This window comes from Alnus glutinosa, chromosome 5 (assembly GCF_958979055.1).
Source record: "Alnus glutinosa chromosome 5, dhAlnGlut1.1, whole genome shotgun sequence".
Lineage (NCBI taxonomy): Eukaryota > Viridiplantae > Streptophyta > Magnoliopsida > Fagales > Betulaceae > Alnus > Alnus glutinosa.
The window spans coordinates 29,353,885-29,374,948 of NC_084890.1; positions in this window are offsets into that span (position 1 = coordinate 29,353,885).

Here is a 21,064-nt window from a genome sequence, read left to right on the forward strand (position 1 = left end):
ACCTATATATTATTGTAATCTCCTACCATCACTGTTTTACACAAAATATATGTATGTATATTGTATATATAGTCTATCTATGTGTGCGCATGCGCACTTATGTAAAATAAAACAGGTAAATATTAAATTTAATTTTATACTAAGTTATAAGTTATAATTGTACATAAAAGTTATGAGAGCTCTCTTCTATCCGATTATGGCAGAAAATAAGGGTTTTATACTCACCAATAATAGATTGTCACATCAGTCTAGAATAAGAAAAGCAAGTGTCGGCAAAACACTAGATCTAATCTCTTTTTTACTCTTTTGGTCTGAAAAAAAAAAAAAAAAAAAAAAAAAAAAAAAAAACCTCACAGCCATCACCCATCTCAGACAACGCTATCACCACCGGTTCCGCCACCGTTAACTTCAACCCCTCTCCCTTTCTCTCTCATGGCATGGGTCTCTCTCTATGGTTTCACTGACCATGTCATGTCGAAATTCAATAAGGTTTTGAAGATTACCCATCTGAAAAACAATTTCTTCTTTGGAACAAATTTTTAGTTGGAATTATACAGTTGTGGTTGATGGTTTCTGGGGTTTGGAACGATTTTGGTCTACAAATGGACCTCGATCCGCCATTGGAGGGGAGACTTCAAGAGGTTGAAGAAGAAGAAGATAATTTTTCTTTTAGGTTTTATTTTTAAAATATATTTTTTAGATTTTACTACCAAGAAGAAAGAGACAAAGAGAGCGATTTAATCAAACGTTTCACAATTCCATCAAAGTTTTATAATTGTTTTGTGTTTGGTTATAAAAGCTTTGATTCATCCGATATATATATATATATATATATATATATATATAACAATTGACACGTACATATAGAAACATCATAGAATGTCCAACCAAACAATCAAAAGACTTGTTTGTTTACCTTAATTTCTAGCGCGTCCTCTGCATGCAGGTGGGCACAAATAGAAATATCATAGAAGGAATCCCATCACATGCATGTATGTCAATTTGCATCACAAACAATTGAAAGGTCCCCATTGAAAGGTCCCCTGAGAAAGCAAAATAAAGATAAGGAAATAAAATGCTAACAACTGTTTCAATGAAATCGCCTCCTGCATTATCTGTTGATGTCACACAAAGTACAAAGTTGTTCAACTTTGCCTGTTAATTTGACCTGTCGTTTCTTGGTGAATGAAAAGAAACAGAAAATAACATAATAAAATAAGTTAATTACACTGAACTAAAAATTTAATTCATAAGCTGAAATGGCTAGGAGAAATTTTCATTCTAAAAAAGATAGAGTACATATATAGAATAGTTATAAAAAAAAAAAAAATAATAAAAAAAAAAAAAAAAAAAAAAAAAGGCTCAAAACCTTAAGACACCTAAATCTAGGGTTAAAATTTTTTGACATGACTCGTAAACCCGATATAAAATAAACAGTATAGTGAGATTTGTGCTCCATATATATATATATATATATATATATGAAAAGGAATCCCATCATGCATATGATCAATTTGCATCACAAACAATTGAAAGGTCAAAATAAAGACAAGGAAATAAAATGTTAACAACTGTGTCAATGAAATCCACCGCTGCATTATCTATTGATATCACACAAAGTACAAAGTTGTTCAACTTTGCCAGTTTAATTTGACGTGTCGTTTCTTGGTGCATGTAAAGAAACATAAAATAACATAATAAAATAAGTTAATCACACGAAACTAAGATTTAATTTATAGGCTGAAACAGCTAGGAGGAATTTTCATTCTAAAAGAAGATATATAGAGTACATGCATAGAGTAGTTTAAAAATAAATAAATAAATAAATAAATAATCACTTAAAACTCAAAACTTAATACACCTAAATCTAGGGTTAAATTTTTTTGACACATGACCCATAAACTCGATATGAAGCCAATATAAAATTAGGAGTTAAAATTGAATAATTTGACCTGTTTAATTAAATGGATCGAACGGATTAGATTCGAGATATATAATCTTATATCCATGCTTCAAAAATTTTATAGACACTTGTATATATAAAATAGAGACGAGAAAAAAAAGAAAAAAAAGAAAAAAAAAATTGGCTTTTTCACCTTCATCATCAGGAATGCTTGTGCTTCCATGCACAAAAGCAAGATGAGTACAATAAATTATAGCAAAAATATAAGGAAGAAGTGTTGCCATCATCTCATCTACTAAATTATTTAATTGATGTTACTTATATTAAGGGACCCTTCCCATTTAAGAGACACGGACTATTGTGTATGTCCGACGACACTACTAATTAATAAAAAGAAAAACACATATATTTGACTCTCATCCAGTCCTATTTGGCTGCTGCCAGGGCAGAGCCACAAATTTTTGGTCTGAACTTTTACATCTATATATATATTTCATTTATGTGTGGATACGGACGTTTATGTAAAATAAAAACATACAACTTTTAAACTTAGTTTCATATTTAATTATAAGTTATAATTGTATATAAAAATTACATGTGTATAAAACTTCCTCTCAAATTAAATATAAAAGTTTGCTAGTTTGCTAGAGACGTGTACACAAAAAAAAAAAAAAAAAAAAAAAGCTTGACATCTCATTCGAATTATGCTTGACGATTGTTATTTATCGAATAAAATTCATATATTCTCATATTTGTAGTGAAATTTTTAGCAATTTCTTTCTCATTATCCATTATATATCATTTTTGTAGTAAAATCTTTAGCAATTTCTTTCTCAATATAAACTACTAAATGATCTGCTTAAAACTCATCTTCCATCTAGGGAGTGAAAAAGTCATTACTGAAATACTTTTATAAGGATATTAAGATTTTCTTGGATTGCCAAGGAACCCCCAACCATTAAGATAGGTATGTGCCTTGCTACGGTAGCCTGTAGGGCTCCTAAATTTACACTCGACTAGTCAAATGTTATTTTGGCTAATTAAAGTGTAAATTTGGATAAAAATGTAGCTATATTCAGCTAATTACTTTAACCAAAAAATTGGTAAGCTACTCTGGTGCTTACCAAACGTGAAATAATTATAAAAAGAAAAAGTTGACTCTTGAGAAGACATACAAATGATTTATAAAAAGAAAAAGTTGACTCTTGAGAAGACATATAAATGATTTTAGAATGTAGGTGATTTGAAAAAGAATAAATATTTAAAAAGAGATGTATATTACACATCCATCTCTTGCCCATCTTTTACCAATTTCTTCTGTAAATGTATCATTGATATTTAATGATGAATTTGTCTATTTCTTGTATAGAGATGGACAAGAGTTATGTAAAAGATAAAAACCAAATATTTCTCATATTTAAATGGAATGTTAAAAGTAAATAGCTAAAATAGAGTATAGGATTTAGGTAAGTGCTTTGAAATTGCTGGATAATGTCAAATATTGCCTTCAAATAATTTTTTTTTTTAAAAAAAAACCCCACAAAAATGAAAGAAAGGGTGGGTAGGTGGGATTTAACCCGAAATGAGTGATTCATAATTTCATGCCATTGGCCGTTACCTAGAGATTGCAATGGTTGTCTCCTAAGGAGTAGTTCAATCGGCCGGGGACCACGCCTCACGAAACGGAGGTTACTAGTTCGAATCTTTTTCCCCCTCTTGTATGGACATTAAAAAAAAGAAAAGAAAAAAAAAATGAAAAAGACTGCAATGGCTGTTAACCACATAAAAAAGGGTATTGATCGATCTTTAGGTCCATCTCCATGGGATGCTGCCCTGAAAGTGACGCCGGAACAGAATAGCGATTATTCTGTAGGCTAATCAGTAAGTAATTTGCAAGGAAGAAACAAGAAATTCACCCCAAAACAGAGATAAAAACTCTGAAATTTGATAATTGATCAATAATAATGAACTGTCGAAAAAACACCCACAAGCCGGGCTTAAATAGCTGAAAATTAGGTTTAGGAGAATTTTTGCCAAAAATAGCAAAATCCCGAAAACCCTAAATAAACGAAATACATAATAAAATAATTATTCTATCGAAAATCTGGTCCAAATCGGGCTCAGAAACACCTCCAAAACAATAAGCGAAAAGTTACCATAAATGGCAAAAAATATCTAAAATTAAGGTTTTGACAAGGAAAACAGCGAATTTTGGGGCTCGAAACGAGGCGCACCGAGCAAAGCTCGGTGGCCACGACGTGCGTGCCGAAGAGAGCTTTCCGAATTGGGGTCATATGCGCGAAACGGATACACGTAGCCAAAGTTATGGCCAAATTACTGTGGCGCACTCGAAAATTGCCCCAATTAGGTCAGATTACGATTTCTTGCTAATTTTGCGCTGATCCGCCTGCTCCAAGTAATTCAGCGCCTTTATTGTGCAATCTGACAACTCAGCGTCATCAGACTCGGACCCTCCTGCATCAGTCACCCCGGGTTGGAAAGAACTCGTCCTCGAGTTCACAGCAATATCATAAGAATCCGCAAAATAAGGACTTAAGTGCTTCACATTAAAGACATCAGAGGTCTTCAAATGACTGGGGAGACGCAACCGGTAGGCGTTGTCATTGATCTTCTGCAATATTTCACAGGGCCCGATCTTCCGCTCCTTAAGCTTATTATACTCGCCAACAGGGAACCGATCACGAGTTAACACTGCCCAAACAAAATCACCAACATCAAAAAGTACCTGACGACGATGGCGGTCCGCTCGAGCCTTGTACTTGTCATTGCTCTCCTGAATGGCCAGTTTTACCTGCTCATGGATGCCCCGAAGATGGTCGGCCAGCTCATCTGCCTTAGGATTCAAGCGACCGACACGTGGAACAGGAGCCAAGTCCAATACTCCGGATGGATTCTGACCATAGACAATCTCGAATGGGCTCATCCCTGTGGTCCTGCTCCTCGACCTGTTGTAGGCAAACTCTGCCTGAGGTAGGGCCAAATCCCACTGCTTTGGCTTAGTCCCTGCCAAACACCGCAAGAGGTTGCCCAAACTCCGATTCACCACTTCTGTCTGGTCATCTGTCTGGGGGTGGTAGGCACTACTGAAGTTCAACTTTGTCCCCAGTTTTCCCCATAAGCTCCTCCAAAAACTACTAATAAATTTGGTATCCCGATCTGAAGTGATGGATCGAGGGACACCATGAAGACGCACAATCTCCCTAAAGTAGAGATGGGCGATCCGAACAGCATCCATGGTCTTCCTGCAAGCTACGAAATGGGCCATCTTGGAAAACCTATCAACCACAACCAAAATGGAATCGCAGGCCCGTTGGGTACGGGGCAAGCCCAACACAAAATCCATGCTGACATCGAGCCACGGAGCGTCAGGAACCGGTAATGGGGTGTACAAGCCCGCATTGGTGAGGACACCCTTGGACTTCTGACACACATAACAACGCTCCACAAAGTGAGCCACATCACTAGTCAACTTGGGCCAATAGTAGTCAGAAGAGATAAGAGCCAACGTCTTGTCCCGCCCAAAGTGGCCCTCATTATGAAGTTCACTAATAATCTGTTGCCTCAGTGAACAATCTGGAATGCACAATTGTAACCCACGAAACAGATAACCATTATGCAAAATGAAATCAGAACGATGACCATCTGTTACCTCCTGAATGATCTTCCCAAAGGAAGGGTCTGCTGCATACATGTCAGTGAAAGCTTCAAACCCTGCGACTCTAGTACTCATGGTGGTGAGAAGCATCGTACGACGACTCAGGGCATCTGCGACTCGGTTCAGACTTCCCGCTTGGTGCCTTAGTGCAAAGGTAAATTCCTGTAAGTATGCCACCCACTTGGCGTGTCGCCTACTCAGCTTGTGTTGACCATTGATGTACTTCAGAGCCTCATGATCGGTAATAAGGATAAACTCCTTGTGGACTAGATAGTGACGCCAATGCTTCAGAGACTGAACGATGGCATAAAACTCCAGGTCGTAGGTGGAGTAATTCTTCTTTGATCCTGATAGCTTCTCACTGAAAAAAGCTATGGGACGCCCCTCCTGACTGAGGACGCCTCCAATGCCAACTCCAGATGCGTCGCAGTTTAATTCGAACACCTTCTCAAAGTCAGGGAGTGCCAAAACTGGTGCCTCGGTCATCTTCTGCTTGACCAGTTGGAAACTGATCTCTGCCTCCTCAGACCACTGGAACTCACGACCCTTGAGGCACTCTGTGATGGGAGCAATCAAGGTGCTGAAATTCCTGATGAATCGGCGGTAAAAGGACGCCAACCCATGGAAACTCCTCACGTCGTGTAGGGTCTTTGGCTGGGGCCACTCCAAAACGGCATCTATCTTGGATTGATCTGCATGGACACCATCAGTAGATACAACAAAACCAAGAAAGGTTACCGAAGTAGTGAAGAAAGAACACTTCTTCCGATTAACGAAGAGGCGTTCTGTTCTCAACATACTGAAAACAGCACGGAGGTGCTCAAAATGTGATGTCCAAGTGGGACTATAGATGAGGATATCGTCGAAGTACACCACGACGAACTTCCCCATAAAAGGCCGCAGAACCTGATGCATGAACCTCATAAAAGTACTGGGTGCATTGGACAGCCCAAAAGGCATCACCAACCACTCGTACAATCCATGCTGCGTCTTGAACGCCGTCTTCCACTCATCTCCAGGCCTTATTCTAATCTGGTGGTAGCCGTTTTTAAGATCAATTTTGGAGAAGACCCGAGAACCGGCTAATTGATCCAACATATCATCTAAGCGAGGAATTGGGAACCGGTATTTTACGGTGATCCGGTTGATGGCTCTGCTATCAACGCACATGCGCCATGAACCATCTTTCTTTGGTACCAACAGGGCAGGAACGGCACATGGACTCATACTCTCACGGATGTAGCCCCGCTCCAGCAACTCTACCACTTGCCGTTGCAACTCTTCCGCTTCCTTGGGACTGAGGCGATAGGCTGGCCTATTCGGCAAAATCGACCCAGGAATCAGGTCAATCTGATGCTGGATGTCTCGCATCGGTGGTAGTCCGGGAGAAAAATCTTCTGGCATGAGGTCAGAAAATTCTGATAGCAGCCGCTGCACTTCTGGTGGTAATTCTGGCGCCTCGTCCACTGCACTATTCCCACAAGGCAGTAACGCATAAATTCTGTCTTCACGCTCAACTTCGACTAAGAACCTGGACAAAGAAAGCAGGTTAGTATTATCGGCTACCTGGGTAGGATTGGCTCCATCCCGACGAGGTGCTAACACAATCTTCTTCCCTTTGATGCTAAGGGAATAGGTATTCTTCCTGCCATCATGCACCACATTGCGATCGTACTGCCAAGGCCTGCCTAATAGTATATGACAAGCGTCCATAGCTACTACATCACACCAAGCATTGTCAAAATACTTCTTGCCTACAGAAAAAGATACTAGGCATCGTCTATCTACTTTTACCTCACTTCCTTTGCTGAGCCATGACAGCTTGTATGGTTTAGGATGATGTTCGGTCTTCAATTGCAATTTCTGGACAGCCTCATCAGACACTACGTTCTCGCAACTGCCACTATCAATGATCATCTTACATACTTTGTCGGCCACCGTGCAGGTGGTATGGAAAATATTGGTTCTCAACCAATCATCTCCAGAGTCCCCCTTGGGAGTCAGCAGACTCTTACGAATGACGAGAGTCTCTTGGCCATCTCCATACAACACCTCTTCATCCCCATCTTCGTCATACAATGGATCCCCAGTCTCCTCATACGTGTAATCTACCATGTCTTCCTCAAGCAGGAGGTTTTTGCCCTTCTGGCTGGCAGGTTTCCTGCATTCACTTGCCCTATGCCCCTGTTCCCCACATCGATAACATTTAATATTATGGTTAGTATTACCATTACCCTGTGTTGGCGGCTGGACAGGACGGGATACTTGGGGCCGAACCGGACGGTTGCTTTGATCGCTTCTAATCACAGGCCGCTTGTTCTGCTGCTTCTCTGCAACAAGTGCACGCTGATAGGCCTCTGAAACAGTCCACAGCGAGTGTAGGCTGAGGGCATCTTGAAGGGGCTGTCGCAATCCTCCCAAATACCGCGCCACCATCTGCTCTTCTGTCTCAGATAAATCATTCCGCGCGATCAGCTGATAGAACTCCTCGGTGTAATCATCCACCGATCTCATGCCTTGCCTCAACAAGTGAAGTCGCTGAAACAGGGTTTGAGTGTAGCCGAACGGGAGGAAGTGACTCTTCATCTTGATCTTCATCTTCTCCCAATCAGTGATCTTGGCTTTGCCTTGCCTCTCTCTGGATCGCTTCAACTGCTCCCACCATGCAGATGCTCGACCCTTTAATTTGATTGCGACCAGTTTCACTTTGTCGCGATCAGGGACTTCCTTATACTCAAAAATCCGCTCTATCTCATTCAACCAATCGACGAAACCTTCGACTTGTAACGTGCCAGAAAACTCGGGCAGGTCTACCTTGAAACCGAGGGCTCCATGATGACGTTCCCGACCACGGTGGTCCCGGTTTGGAACGGGGTTGTGATACGGGTTGTCGAAGGTGGAATCGGAATCGGAGTTCTCCATCTCACGATTGCCGAATTCCTGCACCGCAAGGCGCTGGGTTAATTCTGCAACTTGCCTCTGCAAATCTTCAATCATCACATCCTGAACGCTACGATCACGGTGCGGAGCTTCCTCATTCGGAACCTGCCCACGACGACCACCACGACCACGACCACCAGCCATCGAACTGATGAAAACCACGTCTCAGGAAGGTGCTGAAGCTCTGATACCAATTGACGCCGGAACAGAATAGCGATTATTCTGTAGGCTAATCAGTAAGTAATTTGCAAGGAAGAAACAAGAAATTCACCCCAAAACAGAGATAAAAACTCTGAAATTTGATAATTGATCAATAATAATGAACTGTCGAAAAAACACCCACAAGCCGGGCTTAAATAGCTGAAAATTAGGTTTAAGAGAATTTTTGCCAAAAATAGCAAAATCCCGAAAACCCTAAATAAACGAAATACATAATAAAATAATTATTCTGTCGAAAATCTGGTCCAAATCGGGCTCAGAAACACCTCCAAAACAATAAGCGAAAAGTTACCATAAATGGCAAAAAATATCTAAAATTAAGGTTTTGACAAGGAAAACAGCGAATTTTGGGGCTCGAAACGAGGCGCACCGAGCAAAGCTCGGTGGCCACGACGTGCGCGCCGAAGAGAGCTTTCCGAATTGGGGTCATATGCGCGAAACGGATACACGTAGCCAAAGTTATGGCCAAATTACTGCGGCGCACTCGAAAATTGCCCCAATTAGGTCAGATTACGATTTCTTGCTAATTTTGCGCTGATCCGCCTGCTCCAAGTAATTCAGCGCCTTTATTGTGCAATCTGACAACTCAGCGTCATCAGACTCGGACCCTCCTGCATCAGAAAGTAGACCTGAACATGCATGCATATATGGAAGCATTCAAAGTCCATCTCTGCATGCATATCAGAATTATTTTTAGGATATGGAAATAATGGAATATTATATAGACGTCCTGGATTAAGGAAAAGTATGCCCCAATACTTGATGCATTAAGGAATCAGCCCGGCCAATTTCCTGGTAAAATACAAATTGCAGAAAAGAAAAAAAAAATGTTTATTCAACCTCTAAAATAAATGCTACCCCTAAACAATGCCTCCCTCTAAAATTAAGAAATAAATAATACAGAGAGATTTATGCTCCATATATATATAACAAATTGTAGTTTGGTGCTTGTTTTTGGCTGTTCGATGTAAGGTGTTTTGTGGGTCTTCTTCTATTTTTTTGGAGTTGTAATTGTTTTGTGTTTGGTTATAAAAGCTTTGATTCATCCAAAAATATATATATATATATATAACAATTGACACGTACATATAGAAACATCATAGAATGAATCCAACCAAACAATCAAAAGACTCATTTGTTTACCTTAATTTCTAGCGCGTCTTCTGCATGCCGGTGGGCACAAATAGAAATATCATAGAAGGAATCCCATCACATGCATGCATGTCAATTTGCATCACAAACAATTGAAAGGTTCCCTGAGAAAGCAAAATAAAGATAAGGAAATAAAATGCTAACAGCTGTTTCAATGAAATCGACTCCTGCATTATCTGTTGATTTCACACAAAGTACAAAGTTGTTCAACTTTGCCTGTTTAATTTGACCTGTCGTTTCTTGGTGCATGTAAAGAAACAGAAAATAACATAATAAAATAAGTTAATTACACTGAACTAAAAATTTAATTCATAAGCTGAAATGGCTAGGAGAAATTTTCATTCTAAAAAAGATAGAGTACATATATAGAGTAGTTTAAAAAAAAAAAAAAAAAAAAAAAACTCAAAACCCTAATACACCTAAATCTAGAGTTAAAATTTTTTTGACATGACTCGTAAACTCGATATGAAATAAACAATATAGTGAGATTTGTGCTCCATATATATATATATATATATAATAAGAAGGAATCCCATCATGCATAATTGCATATGATCAATTTGCATCACAAACAATTGAAAGGTCCCGTGGGAAAGCAAAATAAAGACAAGGAAATAAAATGCTAACAACTGCGTCAATGAAATCGACCCCTGCATTATCTATTGATATCACACAAAGTACAAAGTTGTTCAACTTTGCCTGTTTAATTTTACCTGTTGTTTTTGGTGCATGTAAAGAAATAGAAAATAATATAATAAAATAAGTTAATCACATGAAACTAAGATTTAATTTATAGGTTGAAATGACTAGGAGAAATTTTCATTCTAAAAAAAGATATATAGAGTACATGCATAGAGTAGTTTAAAAAAAAAAAAAAAAGAAGAAGAACAAGATGAAGAAAATTACTTAAAACTCAAAACCTTAATAGAGCTAAATCTAGGATTAAATTTTTTTGACATATGACCCGTAAACTCGATATGAAGTCAACACAAAATTAGGGGTTAAAATTAAATAATTTGACCTGTTTAATTAAATGGATCAAACGGATTAGATTCGACATAAATAATCTTATATCCATTCTTCAAAAATTTTACAGACACATGTATATATAAAATAGAGACAAAAAAAAAAAAAAAAATAGAGACTACTAAATTATTTAATTGATGTTACTTAAGGACCCTTCCCATTTAAGAGACACGGACTGTTGTGTATGTCCGACGACACTACGAATTAATAAAAAGAAAAACACATATTTGACTCTCATCCAGTCCTATTTGGCTGCTGCCGAGGCAGAGCCACAAATTTTTGGTCTGAACTTATATATATATATTTCATTTACGTGTGGATACGCACGTTTATGTAAAATAAAAATAGACAACTTTTAAATTTAGTTTCATATTAAATTATAAGTTATAATTGTATATAAAAATTTCATGTGTATAAAACTTCTTCTCAAATTAAATATAAAAGTTTTCTAGTTTGTTATAGACGTGTACAAAAAAAAAAAAATGAACTTGACATCTCATTTGAATTATGTTTGACGATTGTTATTTATCGAATAAAATTCATTTATTCTAATCTCTATAGTAAAATTTTTAGCAATTTCTTTTTCAATATAAATTACTAACTAAAATTATCTTCTAAAAATGCATCTTTTATCTAGGTGTGAATAAGTCATCATTAACGGGGCCATAATATAAAAAATAATAATTTTATAAGAATATTAAAATTTTTTAGGGTTGTCAAAGACCTCCCAACCATTAAGGTAAGTTCGCCCCTCACTCCTGTAGCCCGTAGGGCTCCTAAGAGCTTCACACTCTGCTACCCAAATGTTATATATTTTAGCTAATTGAAGTGAAAATTTCGATGAAAATGTGGCTGGATTTGGCTATTACTTTAACCAAAAAAAATGGGTGAGCATTCACAAAACATAAAAGAAATTTTAAAAAAAAAAAATTTTGACTCTTGATAAGACATACACATAACTTTATAATGTAGGTGGTTTGAAAGAGAAAAAATAAAAACGACTACCTTTGAAGAAAAAAAAATTACCGTAAAAAATACGATGCTTAGAAAAGAAAGAATAAAGGTAGAGTACAAAAAGAATATTTAAATAGTATAAAAAAAATAACTAATAGAATATTGTAAGATGCATTTTAAAAGTCATTAATTAAAATAGATAAAAGTCGCTTTTGATTAATTATTTTAGATAAAAATACGTTAAAGCCATATTAAAAAGGCTCTAAAAAGATGATCAAGTGCATGGAACGCCCGATGCATGTGTTTGTATGCTTGGGGACTTTTTCTCTTACTGCCGACATCTTTAGAATTCAAATACGCTTCTAATTCAATAAGGTACGTTTGATGTCGTGATTTAATAGATAAAAAATGTGATTTTAATTAAATCAAATCGTAAAAAATATACTATTTGGGAATTGTGTTTATTTTTAAAAACGTAGAAAATTGCTTTTTCAAATTGCAGGTAAGATGATTTTTTTTAAAAATGCAGAATTTTAAAGGTTAACCTGCGATTTTAAAGGATAAACTGCGATTTTACCAAACGCTTAACTGTGTTGTTAAAAATTACTTTTTCAAATTGCACATTTTAAAATTTCTATTTTTAAATCATACTTTTTGAAATTGCAAACTCAAATGGACCTTAAGACTAACTTGTTTAGCATCTACCGCTGCTTCTTCATCCAGCTCTTTAATTTTCTCTTTGGGAGCTACTACATGTCGTGATTCATCGGAAAAATTTCTTTCCTTGAGATCCTTCGGTGGGTGATGCTAAGTCTACTTTACTCTCCATCAAATTTGTCGTGGCAGAAGGCATTAATAACTTCATTTTCTAGGGTAATTCGCAAGTGGTCGTTTCTGTCTTTATTAATTATGAGCTTATATATGCTAGACTAGCAATTGGAACGCTTTATAATAGAAGTCTGTCATCTCTTCGAGTGCATTTCAGATTGGTTGTTTAGAAAAGTTCATTGTAGCGCTAACTGTTCTACGCATAATCTTGCTAGATGTGCCGCCTCTACAAAACAAAGTGAAAGCATTCCCATTTTTGCCTTGCCTCGTGGGACTTTTGTACCCATTAGTGATTTCAACCCTCCTTAGGCAGTAGCTCCCCTCTGCTGGTTTCTTGTTTTCTCTTTTGTTATGGTGTTTTTCTTGCTTTGCTCTCTTTGTCTATTTGATCGAAAAAAAACAAAAAGTGATCGGTTGATGCTTTCTTATTGATACTCAAAAGTTATTTAAAGACAAACCTTACAATGAAAATAGACCCACATTTTGTTATCATCTAGGATAACCATTCCTAATAACATGACTTACTCCTAATTAAGATAAGCAATGTAACAATATTGTGCTTATATTACCAAAAATAAAGATTAACTGGATAGAGGTCCGGCAGATTTCGCATGTATCCAGCGAAATCTGAAAATTTTCTGTGGTTTTAGTTGTTTCCGACAGCTATTGTGGACTTTCCCAGCGGAATTGCTTGAGGAAGAAGAATCATGGTGCGCCGCTGGCTGGGTTTTTTTTTTTTTTTTTTTTTTTTTGAGACAATAAAAGTGAAAGAAGGCTAGAGTTAGATTCGGTGTTTTGCTAACACTAGTTTTTCTTGTTTGATGTTGATGTGTCAACTTCTTATTGGAGGGCAAAAACCTCTTGGTTTTTGCCGATACCTGATAGAAGTTATACTCAAAAGTTATATGTCCATAAAATCATCTTTAAAAGGAATTTCCATTTCAAATAGAAAAGTTTTCTAGTTAGCAATTTCTTTCTTCATATAAACTATTAAATAATCTGCTTAAAACTCATTTTCCATCTAGGGAGTGAAAAAGCCATTACTGAAATACTTTTATAAGGATATTAAAATTTTCTTGGATTGCCAAAGAGTCGCCAACCATTGAAGTAGGTATGTACCTCGCTACCAGGTACGGAGGGAGGGGGGGCATGGCAGGGGCCATGCCCCCCCCCCCCCAAAATTTACTATAAAAAAAAAAAAAAAAAATTAAAGGTAGGAAAAAAAAATAATCTAAAAAATAAAAATATATAAGGTAAAAATAAAAATTTAGCTTACTTGGCCCCTATCAAAAAATTTTTTTTCGGCCATTGGCCCCTGCCCATAAAAATTTCTGGATCCGTCCCTACTCGCTACGGTAACATGTAGGGGCGCTCCATATAAGATATATCATTCACACGGAGTACTGTTGCTTCGGTATGTCCCATGCATTGTTGATTAGTATACATATATCCGACACTACTAAGAAAAAAAAAATACAGATTTGACTATATTTTGTCTATTTTAGACCGTGCAAGCTAGTCCTATTTGACTGCTATCAGGTTGAGATTTTTTGTGTGCATGGGTCGATCTGAACCTATACATTATTGTAATCTCCTACCATCAAAGTTTTACACAAAAATATGTATGTATAGTCCATTTATGTGTGCACACTTATGTAAAATAAAAACAGGTAAATATTTAACTTAATGTATTACAGTAATTTGGACATTAATAATACTTAATTAACCAAAGATATTCTATCTGATTTAAATTTCTATTATATTTTGATTTATTTTTTATATATCATATTTAAAAAATCACTTGTCACAATTTTAGCCAATTCTCTTGAAAATATCAGCTATTATATATATGATGAGAGAAAATATATATATAGGAACAGATATTGATTGATCTTTAATTAGGTCTCCGTGCAGTGACGTAACTAGGTGAAGGCTTGGGGGCCATAATATAAGAACAGATATTGATTGATCTTTAATTAGGTCCCCATAGACTCCATGGGATGCTGCCCTGAAAGTAGACCTGAACATGCATGGATATGGAAGTATTCAAAGTCCATCTCTGCATGCACATTAGAATTCTTTTTAGGATATGGAAATAAGGAAATATTATATAGACGTCCGGGATTAAGGAAAAGTATGCCCCCAATACTTGATGCATTAAGGAATCAGCCCGGCCAATTTCCTGGTAAAATAAAAATTGTAGAAATGAAAAATTAAAGAAAAAAAAAAAGGAAAAAAATATGTTTATTCAACCTCTAAAATAAATGCTACCCCCTAAACAATGAGTACTCTCTCTAAAATTAAGAAATAAACAATACAGAGAGATTTGTGCTCCATATATATATAGATAACAATTGACACGTACATATAGAAACATCATAGAATAAATCCAACCAAACAATCAAAAAATAATTGGTCCAAGAACGTATCAGGCCTATTTTGTGTTAGCAATTAATTGTTGGACGCAACGTACTGAGAGGTTTTTTTTTTTAAAATGAAAAGGTGGGAAGGGCGACCGGTGTAATTTCTCCCTTGGGCGGGACCATTGGGGTTCTCACCCATTGTGGAATGTTCGGTTTGAGCCATAGTTACTGTCTCGGAAGGCGAATTTGTCATCACACCCCCACCAAAATGCAAGTTTGTAAAGTCCCTTCTTAATAGCATCTTGTTCGCGGACTACTACTACAAGCGGGTTCAAACCTGTGACCACTAGAAAGAAAGCAGGGGGAAGTACTTAAACCCTATCCCCCGCTGCTTTACCAACTCAACTACTACTTTAGTAGTTTTAATCAAAAGACTTGTTTGTTTACTTTAATTTCTAGGTCGTCTTTTGCATGCCAGTCGACACAAATAAAAATATCATAGAAGGAATCCCATCATACATATCAATTTGCATCACAAACAATTGAAAGGTCCCATGAGAAAGCAAAATGAAGATAAGGAAATTAAATGCTAACAACTGTGTCAATGAAATCGACCCTACATTCTCTATTGATGTCACACAAAGTACAAAGTTGTTCAAGTTTGCCTGTTTAATTTTACCTGTAATTTCTTGGTGCATGTAAAGAAATAGAAAATAACATAATAAAATAAGTTAATCACACGGAACTAAGATTTAATTCATAAGCTGAAATGGTTAGGGAAAATTTTCATTATAAAAAACGATAGAGTAAGAAAAAAAAAAAAAAAACTTAAAAACACTTAAATCTAAGGTCAAGATTTTTTAACATGACCCGTAAACTCGATATGAAGTCAACACGAAATTAAAAGATTAAAATTAAATAATTTAACCTGTTTAATTAAATAAATCAGACAAATTAGATTTGACATATATAATGTCATACTCGTGCTTCGAAAATTATACACGCATGTATATATAAAATAGAGACAAAAAAGAAAAAAAAAAAAAAAAAAAAAAAAAAAAAAAAAGACATCCTCATTTTCAGCATCAGGAGTGCTTGTGCTTCCATGCACAAAAGCAAGATGAGTACAATAAATTAAAGCAAAAATATAAGGAAGAAGAAGTGTTGCCAATTGCCATCATCTCCTCTACTGATCGTAAGGCCATTCCGCGAGCTCGATCCGCTTGCAATTAATGCTGCACAGAAAATATCATTACTAAATTATTTAATTGATGTTACGTACTTAAGGGACCCTTCCCATTTAAGAGACGCGGACTATTGTGTATCTCCGCTTGGATTGAATTTTCTGCTGTGATGTGTTTGTTAGGGGTGTAAATCCGGACCGGATATATCCGGCCAGGAAACCGGCTCCGGGCATTACCCGGCTCCGGGAAACCGGGAATCCGGGAAATCCGGTTGGAACCCGGATACCCGGATCCGGGTACCCGGAGCCGGAGCCGGGTATCCATTTCAAAAAATCCCGGATATACCCGGGTACCCGGCTCCGGGTGGGTTATTTAATTAAAAAATGAAAAATTACCTCCCTGCCCTTTTAATCTAAAACTACATGCATAGGAAGAGGGGGAGGACCATTTGGTCATTCTCTGTTGATTCATTGTTGCCCTAAGCTATCAGATCATCCAAATCAAGAATCAAGTATCAAAACTTCAAAAGCTTCAAAACTCATCTCCTGCTCAAGCCTCACTGCCGCCGGCCTGCCGCTCCATTTCTCTTCACCTTCAGAACCCATCTCCTGCTCACGGCGACACGGCATCACATTGTTCACGGCATCACGGCATCACTGTAAGAAATAATATATCTCTTGTCTGTTTTGGTTTGTTCTGAGTTGGGTTGTTCTGAGTGTTGGTTATTTCACTTATTTGAGTCTGTTTTTTGTAGATAGCAACAATAATTATTTTCTTGTGTTGGAATCTATTTTTCCCTATTCTCGCTCTCGTCTCCCTCTCCGAAAAAAACCCTTTCCTCTTCTCAGTTTCCTCTCCTCTCCTTTTCTGCTTCCTTCCTCCTCATACTCTTGTGCAGTTGTGCTTCTCTTCTTCTTTTTGGTCTTTTAGGTTGGGGTTTCTCTTCTTCTTGGGTGTAGATCTACGGTGGTTGGGCTTTCTCCGGCGGTCTCGCGCCCCTTCCTGAGGCCTCACCGGCTTGTTCCGGTCTTTCCCGTCGTCGTCGTTTTTTGTGGTTGGCCGCCGCGCCGCCGCGTCGTTGTGAGTGGTCGATGGGTTCTTTAGCTTCATGGGTTGTAGATCTACGGTGCTTGGGTCCTCATCCATGTGCTCGTGCCTCACCGGAGGGTTTCCCGTCGTGGTTCGGCTCTTCCCCGCCGCCAGATCAGCTGCGGTGGCCTCCACGCGCCGGTTCACCGCGCGTGAGCGTGGGTGTTTTCTGAAGTTTGGGTGCTAGATCTGCGAAGTATGGGATTTCTTCACCGCGCACGCGCCGCACAGTGGGATTCTCCGGCATTTTCCGCGACGCCCGTTGGTTTTCCCGGCGGTTTCCCTGCCGGCGTTGCGGCGCGTGGCTCCACGCGCCGGCGATGGCGGCGCGTGGCTCCACGCGCTGGCGTGTCTGCAGTTTTTTTTTTTTTTTTTTTTTTCCCGCAGTATTTCTCTCTTTCCTTTGTATTTTGGGTTCCTTTATATTTTTGGGTTGGGAGTTTGATGGGGGTTCTTTATGCATTTTTGGGTTCTTAATGAAATTTTCTTACTTATCAAAAAAAAAATTATAAAATCAATTGGGTTCTTTCTTTGACACAAAGATCTGGATGCATTTAGGAAATTTAATCTGATTGGTTGGTCAAGAGAAACAGAGGAGGCTGCAATGTCAATATGGGCAATGTCAAAATGCTTTTTTATGCATGTTTTAAAAAAAAAGAACAATTAAATTTATGCATGTTTTATTGTTTTTCATATTATCGATGAATATGATTGCAAGAAACTTTGTATTATTATGTTGTTAATGTTGTTTTATATTATTATGGTTCTTTATTGTATGGTCAATACTGACAATACTATTAAGTGTAATATTGTTTTTATGCTCCAACTAGGCCTATTATGAAAAATGTCAATGACAATGATTCATATGACAAGCCTCCAACTACAAATGTTGAAACCCCTTCGCCTTCCTTGCAAACTGAATTGGATCCCTCCAAAAACAAATCACAAGCTATGAATCGATCAAAAGTATGGTTGCACTTTAAAAAAGCGACACCAATTGACAAGGAAAAGCCTAAGGCAACATGCAATCATTGCCATAAGATGTTAGGGTGTCACTGGAGACATGGCACTACTGCTTTGAAGAACCACCTTACCTATAACTGTCCAACCTCTCCACTTAGAGATTTGGAAAAATGCAGTGTACCCAAAGGTCAAACTCTCTTGCAACAGTCATTTAAAAAAATGTCAGAGAGCGGTAGTTCCCATACCACTACCACCCAACTAGGATTTGTGAAGTACGATCCGATTAAAATAAGGAAGTTGGTTGTTCAATATTTCATCATGGAGGAATTACCTTTTAGGCATGTGGAGAGTTATGGGTTTAGAGAATTGATAAATGGAATTGAACCAAGGTTCAATTTACCATGTCGCATTACTCTACAAAAAGATTGCATGAAACTTTATGAGGAAGAAAAACTTAAATTGAAGGCTTCTTTGAGGGGTAAAAGAATTTGCATCACTACTGATACATGGACATCTCTTCAAAATTTGAACTACATGGTTGTCACCGCTAGCTACATAGATTCTAGTTGGAGAATGCATAAAAAAATAATCAAGTTTAACTTGATTTCAAGTCATAGGGGTGAAAATATTGGAAGAATGTTGGAAAATACATTGATAGAATGGGAGATTGAATCCGTGTTCACTGTTACAGCTGATAATGCGACAGTCAATGATGTGGCGATTGATTATATGAAAAGGAAGTTGAAGGACAAGAAAGGTTCTATTTTGGGAGGTGAATTCATTCACATGAGGTGTGCCGCTCATATATTAAATCTTATTGTAAATGAAGGCTTGAAAGGATTGGGTGATTGTGTTTCTAATATTAGGAACGCAGTGAAATTTGTGAGGTCTTCACCGCAGAGAATGGCAAGGTTTAAAGAATGCATAAAGTGTGAAAAAATTCAAAGTACGAAGACAGTGTGTCTAGATGTTCAAACAAGATGGAATTCTACGTACTTAATGTTGAGTGCGGCTGAGAAGTACGAAAAAGCTTTTACTCGACTTGGGGAGGAAGATGGTAATCCTTTTGTTGTTCCTAGCTATGATGAGTGGAAAAATGCTAGGGAATTTGTGAAGTTTTTGAAACCTTTTTATGAAGCCACATTGAAGTTTTCTAGTTCAACTCATGTCACCTCCAACTCATATTTCATTCAACTTTGTATTATTATAAAGACATTGGCCGATGGGTGTATGAGTTGTAATCCTATCATTAGTGTAGTGAGTTGGGATATGAAAAAAAAATATGAAAAGTATTGGGGGACTATGGAAAGGATTAACTTATTGTTGTATATTGCTCATGTCCTTGACCCGCGTACCAAGTTGAAGGCGTTAAAATATTATTTGGAAAAATGTAGTGGCTCTGATTGGGCGAAACAAATCGAGACAAATGTGAAAGACCTCTTGAACCGTTTGTGGGAGCAATATAATAAGTTATATGTGAGGCATTTGTCTAACCTTGATGCGGGTGTGGAAAGTTCAAGTGTTGCTTCTATAGATGTTAGTGTTGATGTTGATGATGATGATGATGCACTTACAGAGACGCAATATATGAAGATTTTCATGAAACACCTTGATGAAGAGAGCAACTCGGAGTGTATGTCGGAGGTGGATCGTTATTTTTTGGATGGGTGTGAAGCATCAACAAATGAATTTGACATCTTACTTTGGTGGAAGGTTAATGCACCTAAATATCCTATCCTCGCAGAGATAGCCCGTGATATATTGGCCATTCCTATTTCTACAGTTGCATCTGAGTCTGCATTCAGCAATGGAGGACGCATATTGGATCCCTTTAGGAGTTCTTTATCTCCATTGACAGTTGAGGCCTTGATTTGCACACAAGATTGGTTAAAGAGCAATGGAGGCTTGGAGTATGAGAATTTTATTGAAATGTTTGATGAGCATGGTAAATGTTTATAAATTCATTTTAGTTTTCATTATTATTAATTCATTTTAGTTATTTATTCATTTAACTAATTCTCTTCTCTTCTTCTTTTTTTCCTTCTATTGTAGTTGTAGATGATTGAGAGCAAAGGCAAAGCTACAAAAAGCCAGAAACCGGACCATGCTGGGAACTTTTAGTTATGAACTTTTTTAATATGTTTATGGACTTTTGGTTATGAATTTTTTTTAATATGTTTATGGACTTTTAGTTATGGACTTTTGGTTATGAACTTTTTTAATATGTTTATGGACTTTTGGTTATAAACTTTTTTAATATGTTTATGGACTTTTGGGTTTGAACTTTTTTAATATGTTTATGGACTTTTGGTTATGAACTTTTTTAATGTCTATGGACTTTTAGTTATGGACTTTTGGGTTTGAAGTTTGAACTTTTTTAATATGTAATATGTTTATGAGAATTAATGCATTATGGTGGATTGCATCTTTTCTCTATGTACACATTCAGGGGTGGTTCAATTCATTTATTTTATATCAGTAATATAATGCCTATTGCATTGTTCTTTACTTCTTTTTCCCTCTTCAATGACATTATGAGATTTCTGTAAATCAGATAAATTAGATAACAATCTTGATTCTGGGCATTACTACTAAGTTTTTGGCTAAAAAAAAATCAAGGATAATGAGACTTTATTACTCTATTGGCTACTGATCTAGTTAGACAATTACAAGGGTTCGGTTGAAATTATTTACAGCATTCAGTTTCAAAAAATTGGGCAAGATTTTTTTTTTTTTTTTTTTTAAATATAACCCGGACCGGATACCC